This window comes from Athene noctua, chromosome 11 (assembly GCF_965140245.1).
Source record: "Athene noctua chromosome 11, bAthNoc1.hap1.1, whole genome shotgun sequence".
In the NCBI taxonomy this organism is placed as follows: domain Eukaryota; kingdom Metazoa; phylum Chordata; class Aves; order Strigiformes; family Strigidae; genus Athene; species Athene noctua.
Window position 1 is genome coordinate 20,115,572 of NC_134047.1, and position 13,824 is coordinate 20,129,395.

Sequence of the window (13,824 nt, forward strand, 5' to 3'; positions counted from 1 at the left end):
TATAGTGCCTCTATCTTATCTCTGCTCTTTTCTATGAAATCTGCAGATTGCAGTAAGATCTCCCTTTCAACTGTTCTTCTCCAAGCCGAACAAACCCAGTTGTCTCAGCCTCTCCTCACAAGACATGACCATCCGCTTGCTGTCTATTTTGCTTAATTTGCTTTAGTAAGTCAATGTCTCTCCTGGAGCAAGGAGCCCAAGCCCAGACACAGCACTGCAGACGTGGTCTCACAAGAGCTGAATGGAGGGCAACAATCATACCCTTGGACCCACTGCCCTCACGCTGGCTGATACAGAACAGTATGTTTGGATTATTATACATACAGTGTTTTGCAACCGAAAATCTCCTTCCCCCCAAAAGGATCCTCCACGTCAAGAAAAAAACATGCAAGTTCAAAACACACTAAGGTCCCAGAGTTCAGGCTTTGGAAACTTCTGTTGTAAAGGTTATTATGTCAGAGTGTCCTCCTAGGAAGGGCTGACAGAGGAAGAATATCTCAGAATGTGACAGAACATACCGTGCAGTGCTTTTCACAGCTCCATCCAATCAGCAACCAAGGACACAACCTCAATAAATTCTTAATAAGTTTACAAATGCTTAAACTACAGATGCTCACAGACCATTAATATCTAGCTTCCAGAATATTGCATCTGGTAGCATATGAACTTTGGAGAGTCAAACAGAATTTCTTTTCTATACTCAACAGAAACAGTAGAAGCAAGTATTTCAGATACTGTCATAAAGTCAGTAGAAATACAGATTAGTTTAGCTGTCGACATTCTAACTATTTAGACTGTACTTATTTTAATATTTAATTATATTCTGACACTACTAAAGAGATGCTGCTCTGAAACTGATACTATCATCGACTTAAAATTATTGACCTAATTCTCAACTTATGGATTCACTTTGTTGCAGTTTCCCAGACAAAAATATTATAAGCTCTGTAAATCCTCTCCCCATACAGTGAGAAACTGGGGTAAAATAGCAGATCCTATATCATCCCTGTCAGCTTAATGAATGTAATCAAGGGATTTGAAGATATGACTCGTGCTTCTCTGCAGAAACTTCTCGTATTCCAAAGTGACCCATCAAAGAGAATGGGGTTAAAAAGTGCCTTTGATTGCGATCACCCTCAGGATGTTCTCTGTACTTCTCAACCAGAGCTCAAGAAAGTCCCAGACTGTCCACTACTTTTTTTTTTTTTTTTTTTTTTTTCCCATGTTCCTCCAGACTTAGAGTAATTTTTGCAGCTGGATTACAGTTTGACAGTTAACTTGTGTTTTCATCAGATGAATGACAATTTGAAAGGAACTGTTAGAATTTTCACTGAGTTTATAAAGGTTGTTTACAAGCAAGCACAAACATCCATTCCTCGTCTGCTTCAGCACTGTATATTATACCTGCATATTACTTGTTCAGATGTTTCTGGTTTGATGTGTTTTTTAGGTGATTTCCTAATAAACTCCTTTAAAAAATTGCAGACTATAATTTACTAAGGTTACATCACCTGGCAAAATCAAATTGGAAAAGAATGTTTTACTACACTGTTTACTACCCAGTAAGCCTCTCTTAGCATGGTAAGGTTACCTTTCTCCATAGCAAATCTAGTCAAACTTCAAGTCGGTCACCTAAACCAGTTGTGACTGTGATTTCAGTTGCTGATTTGACTCAGATCTTCACATTAAAGGCTATTTATATAATGTTTAGCTACAAACAACGTGCAACACAAGGCGTTACAATAAATAGGCTGAGGTCTATGGAAAGCAAGGAGATGCAAGGAGACCAATCCATTCCAATAGCTAATGGCAGTTAGCAGCTCTTCCATTTACTCCTGCAGCACTCCTCTCCGCTTTCAGAGAGCACAGCAGAAATAGTGCCCACCTGTCCTCCTCTCCAACTATTATGGCTTATGTTGCAGACAGGGGAAATGGAAAGCTCAGTGAGGGAGGGACATGCAAAAAATAAACCTTTTTTTTTTTTTTTTTCCTCATAAAAACAGAAGCCAATATAAGGACAGTGCAATGCCAGCTAAACTGGTGTAGTTGACAAGTCTATAGATTGAAAATATGCTGGCAATTAGAAGCCATGGTTAAAAAAAAAAGTGAACATATACAACTTTCAAGAGTCTTCTACTACTCTCTACACATTTCAGCCATGTCAAAGCTTTGGTTCACAGTTCACAGCTAGCAAGTAAGGAGGACCTGCCCTGGAGGGGATCCTGCATGGTTTCTCTCCGATCTAACAACCCCTTTTTCAGTGCTGAAAGGGATCAAATACCTTTTACTTCAAGGACCTGATCTGGAGCAGGAGGCCCAAAGAAAAGGATTAAGCACTCTTACAACAAAGACAGCAAGTATGAACATGAATCCTTCTCTGGTACCAAAGCAGCTTTCGTGGGAAAGGTGCTCTCCATGGGTGAAGCATTCAAGAATCATCTGCCACCTCCTGCTGGTCCTGCTGGATCTGTCCTACAGAGCAAGAGCCCTGGCAGAGGTCCAGGCTGGCACAGGCACTTCTCTCCCTACAGCTGCCTGGTCCCATGCAGAAACCTGGAGGAGCTGCAGTTTCAGACTGACCCCACCATCTGCAGATAGAAGCCCCGATGGAGAATAGTGAATATTTTTTCCAAAAATTCTTACATTTTCATATTTTTTTGAAATAGGCAGGCAGGGGATTAAATGGGGTTTGGAGGCTTTTGAGGGCAAGAAAGCAGGTGATTCAGTCAGGACTCAGGGGCATGCTGTACATTGTGAGGTTGACGTTTTATTTCCTCCTCTGGTAATTTGTCAAACAGATTGTTATAAAGAGTTACAGATTCAAGAAATGTCAGACAAATACAGCAAAGCTTTGAAACCCTTTGTGATAAAGCAAAAGTAACAAGTATAGTTACAACAGCTGCATGCACAACTGTGTTTCCAAGGCAACAACTCACAATCCTTACAGCTATAAAAAATCCTATACACCACGGGGGAGTTGTGAAATTAGGGAGACTCCAGCTAAAATAGAATATAGAAAAACGGACTAAAGCAGAGAAGCAGCAGGAACACTGAAATTATGAAACTCATGCTGCTTTTAACAGCCACAGCCTGAGAGGGCCTCGGTGATGTTTTGGTGAAGTCCTGGCCTCCAGGTCGGTCACACTGGTTTCCCTTTGTCTCCCAGGTTCCAGCTCGCTCACTCATCAGTACCACGGGAAAAAAAAAACAACTATTAGCCTAAAATTGGCAGTGCAGTTACTGTCACCCTGTTTACCTGCAGGGTAATGACACGGTCCTGCCCATATTATTTGCTGGCTTAAGCAAGCGTCTAACCTATCAGCAAACCAGCACACTGGGATAACCTAATACTTTGGAATCACTTCATGGAAAGAAAGATGAAAAGATATGGAAAGACATGGAAAGATATTATTGTTGTGCTTATGTGACAATAAAATGTTAAAGCTTAGCATTTTAAAAGCAATATTTGCCTTGTATGAACTCATTTATAAACACATTAAATTACTTAAAAACAACTTGCAGGTTCACACACAGAACTTCTCCAGCTTTTGAAAACCTGCAGCTGCCCAGTTCCCAGCACCTGAGCAGCCAGAGGGAAGCTGGGTCACTCAGTAACGACGACTGCTTACATGATTTCTAAAGTGCAGAAAGACAAACGCTATGAATAATTTCTAGTTAAATATGCAACTTCAAGTACAGTAAAAGCTAACTTTGTGGCAGAGGCTCATTTGTAAAGTAGTATAGGTATTTCTTAGATGCACTGGATTGCATTTCATGTAAGCGGGTGTGTGTGCGCACAAATCATAAACAGAGAAAAGTAAACTTTGGGAGTTAAAACCATGTAATTAATCACCACGTATGGGAATTTGGTAAAAATTGCTAATTTAAAGGGACAAGAGACACATATCTTTCCTCCAAAGCATTTGAATTTGCAGTGTGAGGATTAGGAAGATGCAAAATCAAGTTATAGAATTTAACAGATGTCTAATTACAAGCACTGATAGATGGTACACAGGGGAAAATATCCTGGACAGGTAAACAGGCACTGAACAGCTTTACATACTGGTATATGGGAGTCTCCCCTGTTCTAGTTGTGTGAATCCAAGGCGATGGGACTGAAACAAATAGTTATTTTGCCTTTAATTGTCCATGTTTCTGTGCCATCGGATCAGCTCTACATTCAGTCCTTTCAATTCTTTTCCTCTAAATTCAAGACATTAATTCTCTCATGCCTTACTGGTAAGTGCAATATTACAAACTTCTGATTTGCACGATTTGCATTTATTGCACATAGTGAAGTGTTCAGTTAAATCATAACACTCCCTCCCCTTCACACCATCATTTCCCACTGCTTGATGGTGCTCAGGACACACAAACAGTGCAACTTGATCATGAAGCACATTTCTCCTGTCTCAGTAACTTTTCCTAGATAGGTGCTGATCAAAGACTAAGTGACAAACTCTATAGCCCGACCCTACTTCCTTCTTTTATCAAATGAGTATAAATAAGAGATGACTACAAACATCTCTGCAGACATACCCGGGGAATTTTTAGATCAAGATCATTGTGTTTTTTCTTTGTTATTTATGTGAGTAAAACCAGATTTTGATTGAGAGGCAACACTTTACAAAGACGGCTTTAGACTGACTAATGTGAGCTCTGATGTCTTCCATAGCATTTTTCTGTTCCCATCCATTTTCATTTTAACAATATCTGAGCCACAAAGAAAGATTCATGACCTCGAGTATCCTGACAGTGGCAGAACCCAGACCAGTGCTTCCAGCCTACTCAAGCACTCATATTTTGATGGTTAGAAGCCTTCAGGGGTACATTCACCACCGTATATATTATATATACTTATTCTAGAGCAAAGGCAGAAAAGCAAGACAATGTATATATGCTCTGCCGAAAAGACCTAATTTTCATGAGGTAATGAAGTGACTAGTGAATTTTAATGCTTTCTGAAGCATTAATTGCTCGTTTCTATTAAAATATTGAAGATATCACATACTATATCATAACTCCTACACATTCAGTGATACAAAAGCCTACAAAAAGAAATAAGAATATAGATTTAATAGAACACATGATTTTTTTAAGCCTTCACTGTACCATTTTCTTATATGTTTGTTAAAAACGGGACAGAGTTGTGGTTTGTGGGTTGAATTTGTTGTCCAGCCCTTCCTGTGCGCTCATCCCCAGACACACTCAGGTCAGTGCAGAGCTCAGTCTGGTCATACTGAAGCTAAAGATCTTATAATCCCAGTGGCAGAGGGCTTGGACCCACTCTTTCCAGGAAATATCGGCGTTCAAGAGAATGCAAGTGGACAATGAAGCTCCACCACCCCTCAGGGAGAACAGATTCTGCCTCTTCTACTGAAGGTATTGTTAGCAGCTAGGGGGAATATCAATAGGCTCCTTGAGAATCAAAGCAGCCAGTATATAACAATGCTTTTGTCTTTGATGATAAAGCTAATTGTTCTCTACTTTCTAAAATGCCTCTGTGTCTCCTATAGATTTTCCATACATTATTTTTCAGCCACTTCTATTGGACAACGTAAAGCTTTCTTAGTATTGCAGTCAATAAATGAAAACATAAAAGTCTTTATTTACACTACTAGACAGGGGCTCTAATACAGTCCTTGTAGTGCAATACATCACAGGTCTATAGCTTTCCTTAGGGTTTATTCTCTCTCGTACACAACTACAAATGGGTCTAAATCAAACCAAACACCTGGAGACTTTCCAGTCGTATTTTTCTATCCTAAATGAGTAGATGTCGCTCTACCTGTCACACACCCAATCCATACAACAGTGAGTAACAGTTTCAAAGTATTAGAGAGTAAAGGAAGCAGTCACACCGGTATATCCTCCCATTTGTGTGATACAATAATTTGTGCTCGCATTTGTTCTTTTGTATTTTGGAAGAAGAAAAGAAAGAACACATTTTTAATTGCCTGTATCCTTCAAATGGAAGGAACTCATTCTAAATAAATAAATACAAATAACAGTAACTACTTGCAAAAATTTTAGAATGAAATGGCCCTAAGCCTTTCCAGCAGCATCTGCGCACAGATTGAACTAGATTAGATGCTAAATCATTTTCACAATTCAGATACTTGATATTTTATCTGTTTAATAGGTTCCCCATTTCTTTTCTCTTTACAACTGTGACAGCAATTACAAGTGCAATGAATATTGATACGACATAAAAACAAGTCATTTTTTCCTCACACCGCTTTTAAATATGTAATAGATATTGAGACACTACTAGCGTTGTGAATAACACATTTCACCAACATAAATGATACGACTCGGGACAAGAGGTGGCTGAAATGTCAAGCATAACAAGTGCTTAATAGTAAGGACAGACTCTTAGCATACAAAAGATGCACATGAAAAAGAGTAAGATATTACAGAGAATGGAAGCTAAAAATTCTGTTCTTTCAGCATCTGAAAACAAACTACTTCATAGCTACCTATGTACCTGATTTCTTTAGGAGAAAATCCAGACATACCCACATGTCAAATAAATGTGAGATTATTTTCAGCCATGGGGACACTGCATTACTTTCAAACACACAGACACCACACACCAGCTCTGCATGCAGTTCTCATCTGAAGCTCGTAAGGAGAACTTAAACCGCAAGGACTGTGAGCGTGCTTCCTTTGTTTTTTCATGTGGTCCATTAATGCATGGCTATTCGTGTGTAGCTTTTCTTAATTTCAGCTAACAATTAGTGTTCTGAGATACGTTAGGGATGAAATCACTTGGGATGCTTGATGTATGTATGTTGTTTCAGGGTAATGAATATAGCCTAGCAGGTACACAATGTAAAATTAAGAAGGGAATATTCAAAAATAAGGTGAAATTTGAACGCCTTTCATGAACGTGTAATAGAAATGCACCTTTGTATTTAAGAAAATCTAAATATCTTCTCAATTTCAGCTCACATCCACCAATAATTTGACCTCCCCACTATAATGTCAAATTTTGATGCATGCTCTCATATAGAATATTTACAACTTGCACAAATTTCCAGACCAATTTCCAGGTGAAATACATTTTAAAACACAATGTACTTTAATTTAACCTTCGCATCGCTACTGATAAGTCATATACTTTTGTTTATTTCTTATGACTGGACATGAAACCAGAAAGCAAGAGCCTGAACTCTACGTTAAGTCACCACTCCTTTGCTAATTAAATGTGTTTTCTTCCATCTGTTCTGTTTTTCTCTATATTGAAAATATACCTGGTCATATTCTGAACATGGGCTGATTACACTTCATAGCCAAATTAAGTCATCAAAAAAAATCAAAACAGACATAGAGAAAAGTATCGAGTAGAGGAAACGCGCACTTACCAACTTATATACACATACCCAACAGTAACAAAAAAAAAAAAAAGAGTACTTTTATAGACAGACCAACACCTACACAAAATCCAGCACAGTATCCTAATGAAAACAGAAAAACATGAGAATTTTTCTCTAACATCGTGTGATTCTCTTCAGATTGGAGTTTTGTCATGCAGAGTGAGTTTGTATGCAATTGGAGGGCAAATCACAGTAGATCAGTATGAATAACTCATTGAGAAAGAAGATGGCCTTGACCATAAAGAGGTGGTCACTGTCAGTCATGCAGGGTCATGCTTGGAGAGAAGTAATGTTCTTTGCAGAGATTTATCATAAGATGTATTCATCAGAAGTTGGCTTTTTAAATCAAAATCACAGTTTTAAAAGCAGACTAGCACATGGATAATATCTGTGCAATTTAGCATCCATTAACCTTACAGCTGTATCATTTGTAAAATATGGAGGAGGATCAGTTCCTCTTCCAGAAGTAGCATAACGATTTTATCAGATTTATAGTGTTAAAATAAACATGATGAAAGCAAAACAGCTAAAAAAATGTAACTCCTTTATAGCTTACATACAACAGAATTTTTAGAAGTTGTCTCAAGTGACTGATAGCTTTGAGCACCAGGATCCAACCTCCCAGGATATCTTTTATCCATGTCACCATGGTTGCCCTCTATTACCACGACCTTCCAGGGTTGCTTTCATATAATTATATCTTTAAGATTATGATCGTTCCGATGGCTGCCACGATCAAACACATAAATTTCCTGTAACCTATTTTGGACAAAAGTCCCTGCAGTTAATTTTTCTATTGTAAGCCTTTGTCTACTTTTCTGAAATTTTGCCAGCACTGCACCTCAAAGATTTCAATTTTCTTCCTGTCAGCAGCACTTCTTTCTCATGGTTCATATTCTGGCTGATGCAGAAAAAAATGCAGTTTTTACCTTGCACAATTCAAGTTTCTGAATTATTTTACCTGGGAATTTTAAGAACTCCCAACAACTGATGCATTTAACTGACAAGCAGCACAAATTAGTAAATAGTGTAAAAGAGCTTAGGTTGGATCCTAAGTAACTGTATTAATTTACTGCCTCTACAGTTCGATGACTGTGATGTCTTGCATCTCATTTTGATTAATGAAATCTAGATTTTTCACATATTCACAAACAGTCCTTACTCTTTGCAACATTTTGTTGCTTCCGAAGTGGTAGTTGTGGAGAGATGCTGTTTTATTGTTACAGCTGAAATCTGTTCAAGGATTTTAATGAATGGTAAATCAGTTTCACCATGTAAGGTCTTTCCCTTATCCCATTTTACTTCCCCTGTTACACAGAGGAAAGGCTGCAAACTGAACACGTTTTTGTCTCATACCCTCCCACAACCAATTCACTTCCTGTGATGACAGAAATTATGTGTGTTATTCTATCTATATATACATACATTTTTAGACACACACACACCATCAATATATATACATGGATGAAATAATAGGAAATAATGTTCTTAAGTAGTCACTTAAGTGATCTTCAGCTGCTCATGCTATCCCATTGCGATGGGTTGACCCTGGCTGGACACCAGGTGCCCACCACAGCTGCTCTATAACTCCCCTTCTCAGCTGGAGAGTGGAAAGAAAATATATCAAAAGGCTCGTGGGTCAAGATAAGAACAGGAAGAGATCATTCACCTGTTAACATCAAGGGCAAAAAAGACTCACATTGGGGAAAATTGATTTAATTTATTACCAATCAAATCAGAGTAGGATAACGAGAAACATAATCTAGATCTTAAATCCCTTCCCTCACCCCTCCCTTCTTCCTGGGCTCAGCTTTACTCCTGATTTCTCTATCTCCTCCCCTGCAGTGGGTGCAGGGGATGGGGGTTGTGGTCAGTTCATCACCTGTTGTCCCTGCTGCTCCTTCCTCCTCAGGGGAGGACGCCTCACACTCCTCCCCTGCTCCAGCCTGGGGTCCCTCTCGTGGGAGTCAGTCCCCCATCAACTGTCCCAGGGTGGGTCCTTTCTGCAGGGTGCCGTCCTTCAGGCACAGGCTGCTCCAGCGTGGCTCCCCCACGGGGTCACCAGTCCCACCAGCAAACCTGCTCCAGCGTGGGCTCCTCTCTCCACGGGGCCACAGGCCCTGCCAGGAGCCTGCTCCAGCGGGGGCTTCCAGGGGGTCACAGCCCCCTTCGGGCACATCCCCCTGCTCCGGTGCGGGGTCCCCCACGGGCTGCAGGTGGGGATCTGCTCCCCTGTGGAGCTCCCTGGGTGCAGGGCGCAGCTGCCCCACCATGGGCTGACCACGGGCTGCGGGGGAACCTCTGCTCTGGTGCTGGAGCATCTCCTGCCCTCCTTCTGCACTGACCTGGCTGTCCGCAGAGCTGATGCTCTCACACATTCTCACTCCTCTGCAACTCTGAGGTTGCACTTGCACTATTTCTTCTCCCCAGAGGTGCTACCACTGTCACTGATGGGCTCGGCCTTGGCCAGCGGCGGGTCCGACTTGGAGCCGGCTGGTGTTGGCTCTGTCAGACACGGGGAAGCTTCTGTCAGCTTCTCACAGAGGCCACCCCTGTAGCCCCCTCCACTACCAACATCTTGCCACACAAACAGTCATGTATCTTCCATTAATTTGATGGGGCAATATCCCGATATATAAAACCCATTATTTGTAATGGCTGAAGACAATTTCCTCTCATTAATCTATTCCAGCTTCCAGACTATAAATCTTGCCACTGTGTGCCACTTGTGGATCATCTTGTCTTTGCTACTTTGACAGAAAGCATAATTACTGTCTCCCTGCTGCATTCCCTCCTGTTTGTGGCTGCTGCTGCTGGAACATTCCATGCAAATTCTACTTTCTACAGGCACTTTCCCTATTGGGAGCCCGTGCATCCCAGGAATAAAGCCAGTCAGAGCTATTTGCCACTTCATAAGGTCTGAGAAGTTTCAGAACTACAGCTCAGGTCCAGCTGCCAGTCAGTTGCAAATGTAATTGCTGAATATGATTCTTGTAGCTGGACACAATGAGGCCCATAAGATTTAGACGAGAGTTTAAATTTCCAAATCTGTGTTAAAAATGGATCCCCATTATCCAGATGAGTTCGTCTGAATACCTTACCAAGTATGCATTAAACAGTCATGACACCAATGTTCTAATTGTTTTACAAACTAGAATAAAAAAGAAAAAAGTGCTCTAGAACAAAATTCCTGGAAACACACCAGTAACTCTAGTGAAATTATCATTCATCTTTGCATCTATAAAGGATCAAAAAGTAAAGCTTCTGAAGCTCCTCCAGCCACCTGAATGAATCTCGCTGATAATTTCCCTGCATTCTTCACACTATTCTCTGCACTTCAGTTCTATGCATCTACATTAAGTTGGTTATTTTAGTTTCAGCAGTGCCTTGGCTCTGGGGCTGCTCTTTTGTTCAACCCAAAAACTAAGCCTAAGTGTGGCATTTTATTTGTCAAAGAATTATGTCTATACTGTCTTTCTTTTTTAAAAAAAACCAAACCCTTTAACCTTATTATGGCTCTCTGACTTACCTTCAGCCATTGTTCAGAGGAGGTTGTCTGTATTTTCTCTTCATCAATTCCATTCTAAATTACAGACAGCAGTATAATCCAGTTCCTAAACATTTATCTATAATCTGCATCTTTGCATGCAGTTAAAAACATTCTTAATTCTGTTCCTTCAGGAGTGTAATTTCAAATCTATGTTCTTTAGAAGCAAGACAATTTCACTTTAGCTTCAATATTGTTTTCAATGACCTGTGTAGCACATATTTACCTTCCTTTAGCACTAACTCCATTCTTCCTGTAATCAACTTGATTCTGTATTTTGATACACACCTTTTGTACCACTATTTCCTTTTTACTCTGCTATTGTCAGTAACTTCACTGTATATATAAAATCATGCCTTGTGCACCGAGATCTGGAAACTCACTGCTAATTGCGGCATTATTAATTGCTAAGTCAAGTAGTGGCAACAGGGATTCCGACTGCTGTCTCTGGAGGGCCAAAAGGATTGTCAGAGAAGTAGCTTTTTTTTTTTTTTTTATCAGCTGCTTTGCTTTCCTTCTTTCTTCCTGGGAATGCAGTCTATGTTGTTTTCCTGAAAACATGCAAGCGGTGATAAAATGCAAAGAAACCCTATGCAATGGACTCAGTGCGCTCTAAGAGAAACATACTTTAATTAGATTATGTCACTAGACTTGCTTAGTAATGACTATTGAAGGCACAGAAGAAGAATACTACAACTATAATTATAGTACCTGACAGACCAACAAATTAAGTACTAGATACCTCCAAATTTACCAATCTTTTCCCTTCCTTTCCACTGATGCAATATTTAAAATGCTTCACACATATTCATGCATGTGCGGCATGACAATTGATTGGCACAAGGTGATTTGTTTTCCTGAACGATGCCGGTATGATCCTCACGCACAGTCTTTTATTGATCCTTGAAACAAATATCATCCTGTACTGGTTTCATTAGACAGGCTCTCTCTTGTTAATTACCGCTCACTCAAATCTTTTGGTGTTTCATTAAGGTGAACAAATTGGAACAATTAAATAAACAATCCGTGTCAGCTGCCACTGTGGCGTTCTCATTCCTGGTCTTTAATTCCCCAGAATGCCAATAAGGAAAGGTTTCTTTTTTCCCCCATTTCTTTTTCTAGTATTTCTGACATGAAGTCACAACAAAGTGGTGCAATGCACCATAAGAATTGACTAAATCAAGTTGGAAAATAGTCTGAAAGACTTGGCTGACTACATCCCAAATCCTTTTGGACTTTAGGGAGAGTTCTTCTCCCTCACTGCAGATACATGCAGTTTCATCAGCTTCTCTGCAACAGATCAAAAAGAGTTGTTTTCCTCTGTTCACAAGAAAGAGAGTGAAAGATTAAACAGCAAAAAAAAATTGTATGGAGATTTCCAAAACGAGTGATATTAAATTGGTCTGATACAAAAAACATCTGAAAATTGGTTTTGGAGAAAAAAAAAATATTTTATTTGTAAGAGAAATTTTAAAGTAAGTTTTTTTTCCTCCTGATGGGTGAAATCTAGAAATCTGGGGAAAAAAAAAAAAAAAAAAAAAGAGAAGTAAAAAATTTACTTATTCCCTACACTGGGCAGAACTGATTTTGGAAGGCTGTAGAACACTAGACATTGGGATTAGAGAACATTCCCTATAGTCAGGAATACCTACTACAAGCTCAAGATTCAAGATGATTAAAAATAGCCAGGGCACTTTTCATTAATGAATCCTTTACTCTGTGTGTTCTCAGCCTTCTGGAAATGTCTAAATCTCCCTAAGCATACTTAGCAGCTTTATCAGTATTAATGTAATGATTCCCACACTTCTTTTCATTGCACTGTCATCCAGTCACTAACAGATTTCCTTACAATCTGCAGTGAACCACTAGAAAAATAGAAAGCAGAATAATTCAGAGGAAGCTGCTATTTTTCAGAATCTTCCTAAACACAGAAACATCTGAAAATAATTCAGCTGCTGCTTAAGTACCTTTTTTTCTGTTCTTTTTGCTTCTTTACTATCTTGCCTTCCCCAGGACACAACCTTTGCTGAAAGAATCCCCAAGACCATCTGGAGCTAAGCTGCAATAAATAATGGACCGGAAGGGGAAAGTCTACTTTCTTTTTCCAAGATAACCATACTCCATGTCATATTTACATTAAAGAAAGTAAGAGACAATAATCTTAAGGTGTAAACAGATAGATTTTTGATATCTTGAAGCAGATAATCACTATCTTGAAGCTCTGCTTTTGGTTTGGGAGGGGCACTGTAGTTTTCAGCAAACACCTATTTTCAGAAGGATAAAGAAGAAAACCCAAGAATTACGCCGTTGAGCACCACTATCAGTTGAAAGAAGCAAGAATTAACAGCAATATTAACATACGTTTAAATTAACCAGAGACCAAAGAAGCACAAGTACAAATGAGGTTGAAAATACTGATTTGTCATCTTTCCTTCCTCCTCTATCCCACTTTCACTCCCCTTTCTCTTCAGTTTTCTATCTTCTACTCATCTTTATCTGAAAGGGACCTATCAGCTATTATGTGGCTGACTGGTAGTGATGAGACTGCCAAAATGTGACAGCCTTATCTACAGCACAGCCCTGCAAATTGCCAACCATTGATCCAGCAGTCTGTGCCAGCTGATCAGTGCAAAGCTGTTTTGATTTCTTTTCTTCTGGGAAAGAAATGAACTTCTCTGCCAGCAGCCACTATCCTGCCAGTGCTATTCCCCAGCCAAACAAAGGGCCTGAAAATTAGAATTTAGTTAGATGAATTAACATGACATCCCTTTCTCCTCACTTGATTTTTGCTGTATTATGGATGTTGCATCCTATTCTGAAATGCGAGGAAAAACAATACAATTGATTATAATAATTTCTCTTCAGGCTTTATGTACATAAATGTCTTCCAGGTACACA

The 13,824-nt window shown here is 39.5% G+C and overlaps 1 protein-coding gene across 3 annotated transcripts in view; it reads right to left on the minus strand.

Annotated features, from left to right (window-relative positions):
• PCDH11X (protocadherin 11 X-linked) overlaps nt 1-13,824 on the minus strand; it is a 507,363-nt gene that overhangs the window by 186,168 nt on the left and 307,371 nt on the right. The window lies entirely within an intron of this gene.